Source organism: Eleginops maclovinus, chromosome 17 (genome assembly GCF_036324505.1).
Source record: "Eleginops maclovinus isolate JMC-PN-2008 ecotype Puerto Natales chromosome 17, JC_Emac_rtc_rv5, whole genome shotgun sequence".
In the NCBI taxonomy this organism is placed as follows: domain Eukaryota; kingdom Metazoa; phylum Chordata; class Actinopteri; order Perciformes; family Eleginopidae; genus Eleginops; species Eleginops maclovinus.
In genome coordinates this window covers 9,811,413-9,828,574 of record NC_086365.1, presented here as the reverse complement: position 1 = coordinate 9,828,574, position 17,162 = coordinate 9,811,413, and the positions used below count along the sequence as shown (strand labels likewise).

At 42.3% G+C, this 17,162-nt stretch overlaps 1 long non-coding RNA gene across 1 annotated transcript in view; it reads left to right on the top strand.

The window, feature by feature from the left end:
• The first annotated feature begins 1,178 nt into the window (after window positions 1-1,178).
• Window positions 1,179-17,162, top strand: part of LOC134879433 (uncharacterized) — an 80,832-nt gene continuing 64,848 nt past the window's right edge. The window contains exon 1 of the long non-coding RNA XR_010167845.1: window positions 1,179-1,312. This is a non-coding gene — a long non-coding RNA (uncharacterized LOC134879433). The remainder of the gene's footprint in view (window positions 1,313-17,162) is intronic.

Here is a 17,162-nt window from a genome sequence, read left to right as displayed (position 1 = left end):
TTCCGTCCACATGGTGGCAGCATGTAACACTAGTATTCCCAGAAACATCTGCTTCTGCAAGGAGAACATATTTAAACTATACAGTGAAATTAGATGTAAATTATTTTCTGTTCCATCACAATTCTTCTGAAAATGTCTATCTCTAATCCCTTTGAAACCCAGCATTTTATTTAACACTTTTTTTAATAGATTTTTTCCCAATTCGATGAAACCATTTCAACAGTGCAAACAATGTCAGTGTAATAAAAGGGTCAACAAATGTCAAATCAATTGGACTGTTGCATATTCACGATAGAGTATAATAGAGTTCATGCCCAATGAAAACATTACATTTATATCCGCGTTTATATTGAACAAAATGACTGGGCTGTGCATGTGCCACATAAAACATGGATCAAGCATTGGGTGTTTTTCTCCTGGAGGCCAAGATAAGCCATGTTTTTTCAGAGCTTTGATATCATTTTAACCCCCAAAAACTTAAGTTTAGTTTGGTTTATTTTTCTGTGCTCTGTGTAGGTGAATGTGTAGTTAATCACGGTATAGCATTTACTGTAGACTTACCGTCCCGGTCGCAGGGAAGCCATGCGTAATTGGCATTTCTAGGTGAAAAACGAATTAGGTGGTTGACCAATCAGATCAAACGTCATGCCACTGCCTTTCTGTGATTTGTCAGGGTCAAATCAACGCAGTTAGCATGTAGCACTATTAGCAAGAATGGATATGGAGATTAATTTAAAAATTGAGTTTTTTAGAAAAATATATATTTTTTCGAAATCCCCGAGAGATTCTACGGAACCCGTAAAGGGACATAGGGAAATAAAAACAAATTAAAATGTTTCTCGTGCGCACGCGATAGTTTCCCGTGCTCACGCGAAAGTTTCTCGTGCTCACGCGAAAGTTTTGCGTGATCACGAGAAAGTATTTCCTCAGGGTGTGGCAACAAAATATTGCATGAGATAGGACCTCCATTTCGGATTATGTTTCTTTATGTATGACAGTATGACAGTTCAAGAATGAGTTAAGCTGTATTTTGACCTGGGACTTCATTATAAAGACATAGTTACTTTACTTGCAAGTCGTCACCGTTATGTTGTGTCTCAAAGACATTTAACACGAATTCTGAAGTCGTGTGGTCTTTCTCGGGGCAAAAACTACACCACTTTGGATCACGTTAGCTCAAAACTTAGCCATCCAAATATCCATAGACTCTAATGTTGTGGAGGACCCATAGGCTTTTGGACAACTCTACCGCATGGATATAGACTACTTCGCCACCATGAAAGACAGGAAAATGGCCTTCCTCTAAAAATGGGTGAGTTAATTGCACACACCTTTCTCTGTGGCGCTACGGTTCACTGAACTGCCTGGTAGCTTTGTGTGCAGTTTCTGTTGCTGTGCCCTGCTGGCCTGGAGTTAGCTTCATGTTTGAGTCAGTGTAAAGTGGTTATTTTATTGCAGTTGTGTACACACAGAGCATAAGCACCCACGTAACACCAAGTTACATGAATAGATGAGTTTTGTAAATGTATATTTATTGTATTTTTTTTTTTTCGCAAAGACTGGGCTAATATCAGAGCGAAGGACTGATGAGTTTGTGTGTGCGCGTGCGTGTAATAACCTCTGTTTGGCAAGCATTTAATGCATGTATAGCCTATATATGACCACCAGCATTAGTCGAGAAATTATTTCAGAATAAATACGCTGTATATAAAAGTGTTTCAATTAACATAGGAAAACAGATTTGTCCTTTATTCCATAACAATTTTCCAATTTTGTCATTAGCTTGGATAATTGTCCCTAAATAATGAATCATAATGTCTTGGGTGATACCCTGAGGCCCATTTTAGTGCTTGTCAGGCGAAATATTCCATTCATAATACAAATCTAATGGTTGTTTCAACTTTAAATGTGTGGTTTTTGGAGGGAACTTAGCTTGCTCTTTCAATTTTGGCTTGAAGTCCACATCCAAATGGCGTTTTAGCAGTGGCGTGGCATGGGAAAGTCAATAATCTACGTCCTTCGTTTTTTGAAGGGAATGCAATTTCATATAATTTAACAATATGAGCGTTTGGAGCCCAAATATTATTTGTTTCATACGTGCAGGGCTTGCTCACACCTGTCATCATCGCCAACAAACACACACCAAGTGCAGTTAGATTAATGTGCCGATAAAGCTAGATCAGACAAAGGCACACTTATATTAAACCATATGTTAGATATGTTTGTTGAAGTGTATCGTCTGTTTTTATGTGATTGAGCATACCATGATCTCAATTTCCCAGCAGCATTGAGACTGTCTGCACCTCTGAAATATGATTATGCACACCATTAAGCATATTTACAACCCTTCATAAAATCACAGAAGTTGCCTGTCTCTGGTATCATATTTCCAATTTATTACCACCGTGCTTACAATATGGATACCTCTATTTATATGACAGTGTGTAATAGCTATTAAATGCTAATCCTCACACACGGTGAATCAGTATGAAACATCTGTCAGGGAAATATGGGAAGGTGAATAAATCACCCCCCTCCCCTCCCTAATCTAGTGGAGGTGCCCTTGTACAATGTAGTGAAGCTCCAGTGAAGCAGCTCACAGACCAACAGTACAAGGCTGGGAGCGTGACTGTGAGAGGAGCACTAAGGTCACCGGCTTCCTCAGCATACATAATGATTCAAACAAACACACTGTGCTAAAACTTTTTTAAAAATAATTATTTGTTCCAATTACAAAGTAAAAAGTATGTTTTCATGACATGCAATCCATTGAATCGGAAAACAATGTAGAATAGAAACGGTTTCTAAAGGTTATGTAGAATAATTAATTTAGTTGAATACTGGATTCTGATTGGTCATTAAGTGGTCTGCTCTAGCTCGGTAGCAGACCATTGCTAAGGACTCGTTGATAAAGGGACCATGTGCAGTCCGCAATAAGAAGTCCGGTCAATTTGACGCCAGCTGTGGTCAAAACAACCCATTTGTTTTTTAGTTGTTTTGGAAAGTTACGCGTCAGAAAACCTGGATCGGAGCTGCTGTCATTTTAAGTTGCTTTGCTCAGAAAGTGAACAATAACGCTCCGTTTGAATCCATTGCATCGTTGATTCTACTGTAGTTCTTTGATTAATATGTAGTTTCTATCGCTATGACATCCTGATGTGTCATATTTTACACAATGTGGGATAATTCATTCCACTGTGAGATGGCCAACAGGGAGTCTTCCATTGGCATATTTCTGAGTATCTGCTTACACAGATTTCTCAAACTCCAAAATGTACCATAAACATACAGCAAACAGGAGGACGTGAATTTCCTACCTGGCAACTCACAATGTTCAAGTTGAAAACTATTGAATCTAGTCTTTTATGATAGTTGAAAAACAGAAAGCAATCATGCATGTTATGCTTATTGTGCTTACAATCAAAAGTAATGATTCATTTGTATTTGTATCATTTTTAATGCCAATGAGTAGGGGGAAAACATCTGAAACCCTGCATGACCTTTTGGAAAAAGATATACGTTGTTGTAATAGCACTCCCTCTTTTTTCATGTCTTTCTCTTCCCTTCAGTCTACTTTTATTTCCTGCAGCATCTCCTCATCTCCTCTGATCAACTGCCTCTTCTATTTTGTGCATCTTTCCTTTTAAGCACAAGTTTCTCCCCCTCCTTCATCCGCCCTTCCATCCACAGAGTGCGCTCGTGTCTTCAGGCGTTGCCTCTCCTGAGTGATTTATTGTCTTTCTAGGATTTTATGAATATTCCCAGCTCCTCCATCTGCCTCCTGACAAGGGAAGGGAAAAAACCTTTCACCACAGGGGCAGCACTGTGCTGTTTGTACAGTTATATGTGGGTGAGAGGCTGCAAAGTGCTGGTCTAGTTGATTCTTAAAGGCTTTCTGCCCGGTGAAAGCAGGAGTCATGGTTTGACAGATATGAATTTTTAAAGACTAACAGGATATATGTACAAAAGTTTCAGAAGTTAGACCATGGGGTTTGGATATGGCATGTTTTAAAACCACTCTTAGGCAGATAGTCATGCTATCAAGCAGTAGATTGCAACTGTTGTGCTTTCCAAAGCTGAACAAAGTCACTTTGGCTGCTTTAATTCTGTCTGAAGAAGAAGCGAGAGAAATCACTCTCTTGTTTTATCATGATAATGAATGCAGCATTTGAAAAATTGCCACGTCCTGTCATTTTGCCACCGTGAATGGGACTTTAACACAATTTCGAGTGTGTATTCAGAATAAAGTGTGTGAGTAACAGTCTTTTTCCCGCCCTTTGTCGCCTTTTTCAAATTGGTGTTAATTGAGTCATCATTCAACTGTTTTTCATATTATGCAAATTAGCTACTCATCCATCATGGTGACTTTTATTGTCCTGGAGTCTTTGGTAGAGCACATTAAGATGAAAATGTGTGTAAAATATCGAGTCAATTAAACAGGCCCGGGCTGTAAGGAGCTGTCTTAAAAAGTTTTCACATTTTTGACTGTTATTTGCCTCTCTTCAATCAGGACTTTCAGTTATGGTACCAAGTTTCATGTCTCAGTGCAGCACCTGGCAAAATTCAGCTAATGGAGAGTGTCGCATTTATTGCTGCATAGGCCACGCCCACACTCACCAGCCTTCATGACTATTCAGATCTTTGGTAATACTGGCCAACCGAGCAAGTGCACGACATTTGATGAAATTCTGTCCACCAAGATCTCCACGTGCACGTGCAAATGTTTGGTATTTTGGTGCCACCTTTGGGACTATATCATATAACATATTTACCAACATTTATGATGATTGGATAAATTGTTATAGGCATCTCCTTTTTAGCCCAACCATTTGCGATGATGTTTGAAGTGAATGGCGGCCAATGTTTTTAAATGGATCTGGCTCATTTGTGTTCGACATAAGTATCCCTCTCTTCAAATGCTGTATCCTGAATACGGTGTTGATAGTTTTAACAGTTTAACAGTTTTTCAGATTAGCAAAGGAGGGTAACAGGTGCAATACACAACTAGTCGAATGGTTGATGTTGCATTATCTCTAAAATCCCAACTTGTTTATACATTGCTGTTCTTCAAAACAAATACAGACTCTTATTACGTGAGTTTTATATGGTTAGGTAGTTGTATTTTTTCTTTGACAGAGATAGGCTAGCAGTTTCACCCTGCTTTGTCTTTATGCTAAGCTAGCTGACCACAACTAGCTGTGTGATGTGGGATATTCCTTGGTGTGGTCAAGAGGTTCAACATATACTGTCTAGCAGGGTAAGAATTTCACGGCGGCTATGGACGTCATTGCCCCTCGTTCTGACCGTGATGCCCCGAAAATAATTGTAGGTCCTACGGCCACCATGGCCTTTGTGACCCTGATACTGTTAAAATCTCAAAGTTGCTTTAAAAGTGTCAGAGCGGTGGTCTGGGCTCTGAACTGCATTAGTGCTTGTAGCTTGGATTGGTTGCGCGCACCTAACATGTCATCGTTGCATCATTCAATCGTCATTGCAGCGTCTCGCTATAAGAATACAAGGAGGCCTCGAGTCTCTTTTTGTCCGTGAGTCTATTCACTTCTGAGGCAGGTTACTGTCGTCCGTAACCACGGCAAAACAACAAAGAAGTATGTTAATTATCACTCGCACACACATATACCGTTAGCTCTCCCATAGCATTCCCCCGTCTCTCTCTCTCTAGGAACCTCCCTTCTCCTCACCCAGTGGCGTATGTGGAGTAAAGAGCGTTATCACAAAGCAAAACTTAACAATAACAACAACCGTGATGCCTCGGCATGAAAACATCAGACTGTAGGAAAACACAGACATTCGTCACCGTGGTTACAATAGCAATCGATCCAGCAGATCGATAGCCTAAAGGCTAAACACAGACAATCAACATAAACTATACTTTCACTCACCAAAGCTGCAGTAGAGGGTCAACTTCTTTCATCTGCTGTTTGTGTTATTTACCCCTGGTGATGTAGTCCGAGCCCTCTCGTCTCCTCTGCATAACTACACTTTTTGCAGCACACACACTTACAGTCAATCAGCTCTGACTTATGAGATGATGTTTCAGTGGGGCTGCGAGCGCTTTGCTCCACTTGTGATTTATTTTTTGCCGCACACATTGAATGAAAAACTACTCTATTCAATGCGCAGTGTAGTGAAAAAGTGATTTGTTTTCCATGTCAATCGTGTGTTTTTATCATCAGAAAGTGAAGTTATTTATTTGTAAGCTCCAAATCCTAATTTTTCCCTAAATTGCCTTTGTGCCCTGGCATGTGGCCTTTGTTCTGACACAAAAGACCAAATGGCTTTGCCGCTAAAATGACGAAATTCCAAGCCTGCCTTCTAGTGAAGCTGGCTTTAATCCTTCGTAAATTCCTGTTATGACTTCCAAAAATAAAAGCATACCTGACCTTTGCAACAAAACACCAGCCTTCCCCAGACAGTGAGCCAAGTAAAACCCCCCATTCCGCACCTTCTTTCTGTTGCAGCTGGTTCACAACCCGATGACAGCAGAGCCTCTCCTCTGTCAACACGTTGTCCGCACGTGGCACAGACACAAAAGCGAGCACTTATGGAATTTGATGAAGCTATTCATTTCTTTATCTCCGTTAGCAAGAGGTTCCACCTGTCAGGACGGAACGTTAATGCTAAGTGCCTAGAAATGGCCTCGGGGAAAGTGCTGATTTCACAAACACGAGGGGGTGGGGGTGAACCCTGGCCCATCTCCATTTTTATTCTCTTAATTAACAGCAGATGATGCTAACATTACTGATAGGTTAACGGTCCTTCCTCACACCGATCTATCCAAACAGCGCTTCAGAGATCATTATTTGTAGTTGGAATGCTTTTTCATCTCTACATCAGTTTCCAGCTCACCTCACACAGCGCCTTCATGGTGATACAATCGGCTGTTGGGAACGTCATCCCGGACAGCTGTTATTATCTGTGACTTGAAGAAGGCTAGTGAAGAATAATGAAGTATACAACTTGTGGGCTTACTGCCATGATGTGAACACTGACAGACAGAATGATTGCTATTTGTTGGGTGTGATATGCTCGACGCGAGGAATTGCCCGGCTTTTAAAAACCATCCAAATTGTGCTCCAGCTGTTCTCTTTGTTTGATCTAGAGTTCATAAAAGCATTATCTCCGAATGCTCTCTGCTGCTGCAAACAGGATTCTTTTCGAAAAATGGCAGCCACAAAAGAACAATAATAACAACTCCTTTTCAGCTTCCATAAACCCAAGAGCAGCAGTCTGGTCCCAGCTGCGCATAGGCCTATCACTTTTTAGTGTCCCCTTTTCAGTTGTGGTTTGAGCTTCTTGTGGCGTTTTTCATTTCCAAATCAGAATTCCTTGATTAGTCCCGCAGCGTTACAGCAAAAGTGGCGTAGCAGATAAACGGCAAGCAATAATAAAGGATGTTAATAGCATGTTAAATATAGAGAGAGAGCACACATTATAAATAACAAAAAGGACAAATAAGTATTCGGAATCAGAATCCTTTTATTCGTCCCACAGAGGGGAAATTTAAATTTGCTACAGCAGCAACCGAGCCAAAGACAGCCTTACAAAAGAAAATATGCATTTAAAAAATATTAAGATAAAGAAAAACACAATTTACAAAATACACATCCTGTAATGAGATATAGCAGCCAAAATGGGGGGAAACCGGAAAAAACAAAAAAGGGGGGTTAAAACCCGGCCCCCAAAAAAAATTTTTTTAACCAAAAACAAAAGAAGTTTAAAAAAAGAAGGTTAAGGTTTAAAAGACAACCAAAAAAAAAAGTCATTTTTTGAAAAAATTTTTTTTCCCACCCTCCCCCCCTTTTCCCCCCTCCCCCACCCCGCGCCCCATGGTAACCCCCCCAACCCCCCGTTTCCCCCTCCCCCCCCGGCCTGTTATACGTCCCCCCGAAAAAAGGTTGTTTAATTTAAAAACTTTTCCCTCCTTAACCCCCTACGCAAATACCCCCTTTTTGGGGTTGTTCCCCAAACCCCGGGAAGCCCCCTTTTAAAAAACCCCCCCCCAAAATTTGGCCCACCCTTCCCCTTTTTACCAGGCCCCTTTACCCCCAATGCCTCTCTCCTAAAACCCTCCCCCCGTTCCAGCCACCCCCCCAAAAAAACCCCTTTTTTCCAATTTCCCTTCCCCCCAAAACCCCCCCCCCGGTTCCCCCCCCCCCACCCCCCCTCCCCGTCCCCCCCCCAAAGGCCCCCCCTTTTTCCCCCATTTTTTTAAGTTTCGGCCCTTTTTAAACCCCCCCCCTCCCCCCCCCCCTAGTTTATCCCCCCCCCCAAAAAACCCCCCCCCAAAAAACCCCCCCCCCTAATAAAGGAAAAAACCCCATTTTAAGAAAAGCCAAAAATTAAAAAAAAAAGGGCAAAAAGACCCCCGCCCGTCCCGAATTTCCCCCTCCCCAAAATTTTTTTCCCCCTCCCCCCCGACCCCCCAAAAAAAAGCCCCAAAAAAAAAACAAAAAAAAAAAAAGAAAAAAAAAAACCAATTCAAAAAAAAAAAAAGGAAGAAAAAAAAGGGAAAAAAAAAAAGCCCCTAAAAAAAAAAAGAAAAAAAAACAAGAAAAAAAAAGGGAAATAAAAGGGTTTTTTAAAAAAAAAAAAAAAAAAAAGGGAAGGGAAGAAAAAAAAAGAAAAAGAAAAAAGAAAAAAAGAAAAAAAAAAAGAAACTAGAAGAATAAAAAATAAAAAAAAAGGGCAAATAAAACAACACAACCCCGAAAAACAAAAACCCGGCCCCCCAAAATTGTTTTCCAAAAGCCCCCCTGCTTTGTGTGAACTCGGGAAACGCAAAAAATTTGGAGGACAAAAAGCTGGTCCAAAAGGAACGGGATGGAACCAAGCTCGTGGGTCGGAAACTTTCCCTCAGCGCATTTTAAAGAGGATGCACGACTCGATCCCCGCCTGAAGGAGCCCTTGTATTGATTTTTGGGCCGGAAAAAGGGTTTTTTGCCCCCAAAATGGGTTCCGCAAAATTAATCGGGGGAACAAGCCGGGGTTACCCCCCGGGGGCAACGGCGCTCAAGACCCCGGGGGCCCTCAGGGCTTGGAAAAAAGGGCAAAAATTGGAGGAACGTCCCTTCTTTTTTTTGGACTATATTTTAATAAGGGAAGGGGAAAATAAAATGAAAAGGGAAAAGGGGGTGTTTGGCACGGGTTAAACAGCTTGCGGGGGGTTTCTTCATAGTTAATTTGGGGCGCAAGCCCCGGAAAAATTCACCAGCTGGCTACTAGTGCAAAGTGCTTTGGGCAAATTCAGCTAATTTACCTCAAGTTTTAAACAAAAAGTCAATCTCAAGTGTTTTTTTTTGGGTTTTGGGGTAGCTTTTTTTTTCCCCCCTTTCCCAACTCACCTAAATCTTTAAATTTATTTATTTATTTTAGGTACACAGGAATCCCATCTGAGATGTTGCTGAAGGGGAAAAAGCGATAACTTCCCTGAGGGGGAAACCCTTCTATTTTTTTGTAATTTTTTTCGGAAAGCGTTCAGTAAAAAAAAAGGTACGGAAAAAAAGGATTTTTTTTAAATTTAACCTACACACAGAAATTACAGTATATAAATTTCCCCATGCCCCCTCTCTCAGACCTTCCCCCCTCCCCAAATCCTCCCAGAGGTTTTAAAAGTAAAAGACTTTTGGGGTGAAATTTACAACAGTAGCACTAAAACCCAAAAAACCGTTAAAACCATTTACTCCTTTGGGAACCAAACTAGATGTTTGGACTGTAAATTACTGAAAAAACAAAAAACCCCTAACAAGGACCCACCAAAAACCCAATTCAACCATGCAGAATCAGCTGATTGTAAGACAAAAAACGGGTCTATTTTTTATTTGGGTTAAAACCTGTTTTGGGAAAGGAAACTCTATTTTTATTTTTTTTTTTTAAAACTTTTACCACACCACTATTTTAACACACATTTTTTTAAAATTTACTTACTTATTTTTTCAGGTGAATTCAACAGAAGACAGCACAGTGATTTTTTCCGTCAATTTGGTGTCTGAGGCCACCAAAAAGGAGGGTGCTAGCAGTTAAAAGGGAAGGGGGAAAAAACTAAAGGTATTTTATCTTTTTATGTACGTATTTTAGCCAAACAGATTTCCGGGAAAGGGGGTTTTTTTCCCAGCTTTTGCATCTTGGGTAATAGATACATCACTAATACAATTTTTTTTCTATGCCCAAAATCTATTTTCAAAAATCTACACAAGAATGTTGGAAAAACTATCTGTCTTAGGAAAAGACTTTTTTAAAAACTAAAAATTTACTAGTGCAGAAAGCTTCCCCAAAAAGTTGGGGTGTATTAAATGAAGATTTCCTTAAAGCAAACACAAAATTTCTATATACAAAACCCTTTTTTTTTCCCCGGGTTGTTCCAGGCTCCTACATCAAGGGTCACTTTTGGGAAACCAGACTGAGGATGACTGTTTTTTTGCTTTCACAACACCGACAACTCAACCTTTTTGGGGCCCTCTGACTCATATAAACAACATGTCGACGGGTACCCCGACTACAAGCTCCCCGCCCCTCTAAATGTTTTCCACTGAAAGAGAGCCCCAGAACAAAATACTCCACCAGTGCCCCCAAACCAGGCGGCCAGCAGGTAGCTTTTTTCTTGTGTCTGGGAATCCTGTGACGCTTTTGTCAACTTGGTGCAGCTTTGGACTTTGGGGGAGCGGGTCCCTTTTTCCTTTGGCAGGGGGAAAAAAAGGGTAAGGAACACAGTTGAAGGGTCACCATCCATTGGGGGGGTTGGGAACCAAGGACAAAAGGAACAGTCCCCCTTTTTCTTCGCAAAAACCGCACGGGGAAGGTGTTTTTGGGTCCCCCGGCATTCTCTTCAGTGGGGCCACGGTCAAAAAGGGTGTTTGCGTGTCCTTTTCCAGATTGGGCTTTCGTATGGGGAAAAAAATCGTTCTTCGGGAAATCAGGCCCGGGCTTTTCAAAGCTTTTGAACCCGGGGTTTGGGGCGAGCACATTTTTTGCCATGCTCTGTCTCCCTACAGGAAAAGGGGGAACCCCCATCGGGGTTGGGGGTGAGGGGCGTCCCCGACCCCCCAGGGCATTGCGCTAAGTACGGCACCTCCCTCAAAAATTTGAGCTCCGGAAAAAAAAGCTTTATTGACGTACAACTTTTTACGGGTACATTTCAGATGAATTTTTCCCTCAAATTTTGGGGCCCTGCCCAGAAATAAAAAAACACACTCCTGTCTAAAAGGGACAAATTTATACTAGCAAATTTTAATGCCCCTAAAAATCTCCTGTTTAAATTATGTTTTAGAGCAATGAGGTTGGGGGGGTCCTACCACATTTGGGGAAAGTTGGGGCGCAAACGATCCCCCTTTAAAAGTCCAGGGGTTTGTGGATGTCGAACTCTCCCGGGCGGGCAAACACCCAAAACATCAACAAAAGAGAAAGAGGACCATCCAGACAAAACACGCAAACCCGTTTGACATATGGCATGTCCAAGAGGGAAGTGCAACATGTTTAAAAACCCCGTTTAATGTAATTTTTAAGGGGAGACTTAAGCACTACCTTGAAAATTCCCCCCCTTTTTAAAGATAAATTTTTTTTTTTTGGACAAATTTTTGTGGAAAAACCTTGTGTTGTGGAGGACCGGGGCCCATTTCAGGGGTATTACAGGCTGGTTTTTTTTTTTTTTAAAAAGGGTTTTTGTTTTTCCCCTTGGGGTTTAAGACCTCAAGCAGTAAAATTTTGGGTTTTTATTTTTTTTATTTCCCTCTACAAAATGTTTTTCCTCAGGGGGTAAAAAATGCTCAGACCTTGGACAAACTAAAGGGTTCCCCGGGGGCCTCCCAAAACCCCGGGTGGGAAGTAATTTTAAAAACCATCTGTACTGGGCCGTGGTCGAGCCTCCTGCAGGGGACAACTTTGGTGGACCCAAAGGACATCATCATCGATCACATCCCCCCAAAAAGGGCCAAACCCGGGTTTAGGGACTGTTCTCTTCCCTTGGGGCGCCCCCGGAGTCCTGGAAGGGAGGGAACCCGCGTAAACCCCTGGCTGAGTTGTCGTTAGAAAACTCCTAATTTTTTTTTAAAAGAGAATTTTGATCCAGTATCATGTTGCATCATGTTTTTTAAATTTTCAAAGTATTTTTTTCAAAGTTCTTTTAATACGAAGGTTTCTATTAAGGGAGAAGATCATCCGGAAAAAGAGGGGTGGCAGATATACAAAAAGCCTGGGCCCCCCCCTCACACCAACATCCCTACCCGAAGCATTTTCCCTAGCGGATTACCCCCCTTTGCGCCAAAGAAATTCCCCTTTTCATTCAAAGGGGGTGGAAAAGGGAGGTAACAAAAAAAAATTCCCTGAAACAAATTTTTTTAGGGCCTTAAATTAAAATTCTAATTTCATTTTCCCCTTGCCAGACGGCCAAATTTTAAACCCAAACGACTTTCAATCGAGGGCAAAATCACAGCTTGCAACATTTGCAGTGCACAGGAAAAGTACATGTCCAAGTGGGTTTTTTAGGGAAAGGGGCAGGGGCCCTTGGGGCCTGGTTTTGGGGGAGCCAATGTTTGGGAGTGGCCAAACCCCGATAAAAAAAGGGGGAACAAGGGGTTTTTTTTTGGGTTGACTTTTTTAGTTTCGCTGTTAAGAATGGCATCCCTTTTTTTCCAGATTTTTCTGTTTGTGATCCCGTTCTTAGAGGGAAACCCGCTGCTTTTCCTTTCAACGAAAGGGCCCAAAAGGGAGCACCCGGGGCAAAACACGATGGGGGGGAGAAGAAGACAAACCCCTGCGGGAAACCAAAGTTTAAAAGGGGGGGGGGGGGGTCTTACATTTTGTAGGGGGGGGAAAGGTTCTTTTCAGGAAGGGGCCAAAACTTTTTGGGGGAAGGCATAATAGAAAGTTGTTTTCAGGGTAGATTTTTATTTAAGATGTACATTGTCTGTGGGCATATCTATGGGTTGGGTTAATTTGAAAAATTTTCCCCCCCTTCCCCTGCAACATCTATGCCCGAAAAGCTGGGTGCGGGGGTGGAGGCCATGTGTCGAGGAGGACAAAAACGGGATGAAATTTGACATCCCAACCCTCCCCCGTTACAGAGCCCCTTTTTTTTAATGCATCCCTTCCAAAGCCGATAAGAGGCAAACAGTCAATGCCCCATAAACCCGCTTTAAAACATTACAAAAAACCCAAAAAAACACCTGAAAAACCGGACTGAATGGAATAAACCCCAAAAATTAATTCATCTTTTTCCGTGGTGCCCTTTTTAAATTTTCTGTTTGGGAAACCCCCCTGCTCCATCCTCACCTTTGGGTTTGAAAAGTGTCATTAAGGGGGGTAGTAGTCTGTGTTGGGAAAAGGGTTTTCCCCCCCCTTTTCCCCTGTGGGGGTTTATTTTCATTGTCCCTAAGTTTCAGCACATCTTAGACAAACCCTATGAAACAAAAAAATCACACCCTTCCATGGTGAAGGTGTAAATTGATTTGCTAGGCCTATTTGTTGTAAGCTGTTGTAAGTTGTAAAAATGAAGACACATTCATGTGAAGCCAGAGGTATCATGTATTGACATTCATTTTCATGTATTTACAAACTCATGTATTTAAACTAAAAAAACAAAATTAACAAGTTAACAGCATACATGTATCATCACGGGCTGTTGGTGTCCTGGAACCCCCTGTAATCAATGGAGGGAAAAGTTCTCCGGATACACCACACCACACAGGAAGGTATGGGGACCCTGACATGTCTTCCCAGGTACTCGTAGCACCATCGCACAAACTGTCTGTATCCAGTGTACCTCTTCACCTAAAAGTTGAAAGAAAATCAGAAGAAAAACACAGGTGTTTTAGATGTAGGCCTAGGCCTACTGTAACCTACATGACAGTTCGTTTTACGCATACATTTACGTCATTGGTGATATCAAATCATACAATTCCTACTAGTCCATACAAATGATTTTACAATAGGATTGTATACTCACTCGTTCCCTCTACATCCCCGTATTCTTGCCGATAGTGGAAATGTGCGGTGCGCAGAACATGCAGATTCAGACAAACTGGCTCAAAGCCAGAATGTTCTGTGATGCAGCGGGTGTCTGCTCCCTCCTCCTCTCTCCTCTCGCACACTCTTGACTGTTCGCGGCAGCACACCGACTCCACTACCAGTGGCATTGGCTCACATCTCCCACAAGAACACCTAAAATATAACAGATAAAGGCAAGGGGCTTGAAACAATCTTACAATTGTCACAGAACTTTACAAAGTGTCAATGTCATGGGTTGATTCGCGTGAAAAGCCGACGTAGAACTAGCCTAATCGCGGAAGGATGGCCACTGGTCAGGAGCTAGGTTATAGCATAGGCTACTACTGGGTTATAGCATAGGCTACTGTATGAGTATGACGCAGGGCAAACTAATATAGTAGACCTAATTGGTATTTTCATCGCTCTCAAAAAAAATAACATAACTAAATAAAGATTAAGACTATGACAAGCACCGGGAAACAACAATGGCCCTTTGCGATCTGTAGGCTAGTAATGGTGACTATTTGGCTAATTCTGGGAGGTGAGGAGGCAGACTGCACACACACATGCTCGCTGGTGCAAACGCTGGTTGTGGTGGATATTACAAAGTACAATATCTTACGGAGTGTTCATTGTCAGAAAAGTGAACAAGAAGGAAGTTACCATTCCACGTGCTGTAGTCTGCCAAAATCCATAGGCATCCGACCGTCTGCCACAGCAGCACCACCAACAGCGCCTTCTGCCTCGCCATCCGAACTTTCCGTAGAACCCTGTGGCTCCAACTCATCCAAGTATGGCTCGTATCTATAGGGCATAACGCCCCTCACATTGTCCTCCAGCATTGGGTCGGACTCTGCCACTTCGAAAAATGTGTCAGGATCCGAGGATGAATCGGAGTTGTCAGAATCCATGTTGTTGACAGGTGTCAGGATAGTCGTGAGTGACAGGTGGGATAGTGTCTTGACCAAGGAGCCGTTCCGGAGTGTACGTCATAGGTCATGTGACTGACTAATAGGAAGGTCGGTAGCAGATCGCAAAAATCGCACTTTTAAAAGGCCGTACAAACTCAATTTCTCTATCATAATGATTAAAACCAACTTCAAGTGACTATTTTGTATGTGTACTTTCAATGTGTGTATGTATATTACTTTATTTTCCACGTGTCATGAGGTCTTTAATAATGGCATATTTCTGTTTATATATTGCACATACGTTGTTATTGCACAACTAGTCATTTTTGTTGTTGTTGTTGTTGTATGTATGGGGGGTCTACCAGGGGCCATGCTGTTGTAAAGGACCTACGGGATCTTTCCGTGAGACACCGCGGCCTGTCAGCCTGTCACTGAAGGAGCTGCACAGTGGGTGTCCTGGAGGGGGTGGGACACGTTGTCCAGCAGGGAGAACAGTTTGGCTGCCATTCTCCTGTCTCCCACCACCCCCACAGTGTCCAGAGGACTCCCTAGGATAGAGCTGGCCTTCCTTATCAAACCATGACTAGAAAATGAGTAGCAGCATTTAAATATTTTGTCAATTTGGTGAAGATCTTTCCTCATTTTCCTTTATTGGCAGTGTTTTGAGCCATTTATAATGCATTTTCCAGTGTTGCCCACCATACTTTTGAGGCGTACTACTGTCAACATTTTTGCCCCCACACGTAGTACCCCAACATCATGAAGCTTAATTGGCTCGTGGGATGCTTACATCAGAGCACACTCACTCCAACAGTTCCAGCTTGGGAAAAAAGCCAAAACCCAAATGTTGTGCAAAGGCAAATTCCCCAAAAGGCCGTCCCTCCCCCTCAGAAATCAATTCGGGCATTTGTTCTCAGATGTCTTCATTGTGACATGTCTTTGCATGACTTAATGAACTTTCCCTGTTCACTGTCCAAGGCTGTATTGATCTTCAAAATGGCCAGTATTCAGCAGAGATTTCTGTTCCGTGTGGGACGAGCTGAAGCAGAGGGCTCATACATCAAGCCGACAGACGGAGAGCATTATGCTTCGTTTTCCGAGCCGGACTCTTTCAGTCACTTTTCAGCCGCCAGCCATTTATCCACTGACTTCTGCAGACAGCTGGTTAAGAGAGGTGAAAAAGGAAAGCACAGTGAATCTTAATCTAATTAAATGCACAGAGCCGGTGGTAAAGTCTCTATCAGCTGCAGACTTTCGCTGCAGATCTCTCTCTGCCGATAACGGTGAAAAATGAGCTCCGAGGTCAGCAGTCACAGAGATACGACTGGATTTACTCATACTTTACTCCCACCTACTTCTGCACCAAACACACTTTCAATATCACCCTTAGACCAACAGAAAACAAGCCCACAGAAAGTCATAAAACACAAGTCAATGGGGATTTAAGTAGCAGCCAATAATGTCATATTTTCGTGAAAGTAAAATCACTTCTTAGTCTCAGGAGTTGAGGCAAAGCTTGATTGTGTTAATAGGACTTTCTGGTTTTCATTTGGGACATAGCTTAGTGCTTTATTGGTGGTCATAGGTCAAAGTCATTACTTATCAAAACATGTTTTTGACCATAAATAAATATTAAAGGGGCTGTATTCTGCTCACTTTCAGGTTCATATTTATATTCTGTGTCTCTACTGTGACATGTCTCCATGCTTTAATGTTCAAAAAGGTCTTTATTTTTCTCATACTGCCTGTGCTGCAGCACCTCTTTTCACCCTCCGTCTGAAACCAGAGCCCAGTCTGCTCTTATTGGTCAGCTGGCCGGCTCTGTTGTGACTTGACAACCACTTAGTGCTCTCCCTCCCCTTAGCCTATTTCGTACAATGTGTCGGAGCACCAGCCAATAGAAGCGGGGGGTAGTGTATGGGAGAGAAACTCCCTGTAGCGTGAACTACAAATGAAAATGAAAAACCCCAAAAGGCATAATAGGGCCTCTTTTATGCCATGCTCCTATCACAGCCCTATGGTGTGGGTGTGTTTACCCTCGGCAGAGTGTCAGTATCTCTCCTCTGTGAGCGGTTCCGATAACCACCATCGGTGCACAGATGCAGCCACCATTTAAAATGCTCTCACAGTTGTCCTGAGTGTTCGGTTTGGGAGAACTAGCAGCTTTATAAACACAGAGGAAAACAGGAAGAAACTCTAGGCTTGAGTGGACCATCGTCTGTGTGACTTTGCTTGCATTGCAGAGGGTCATTG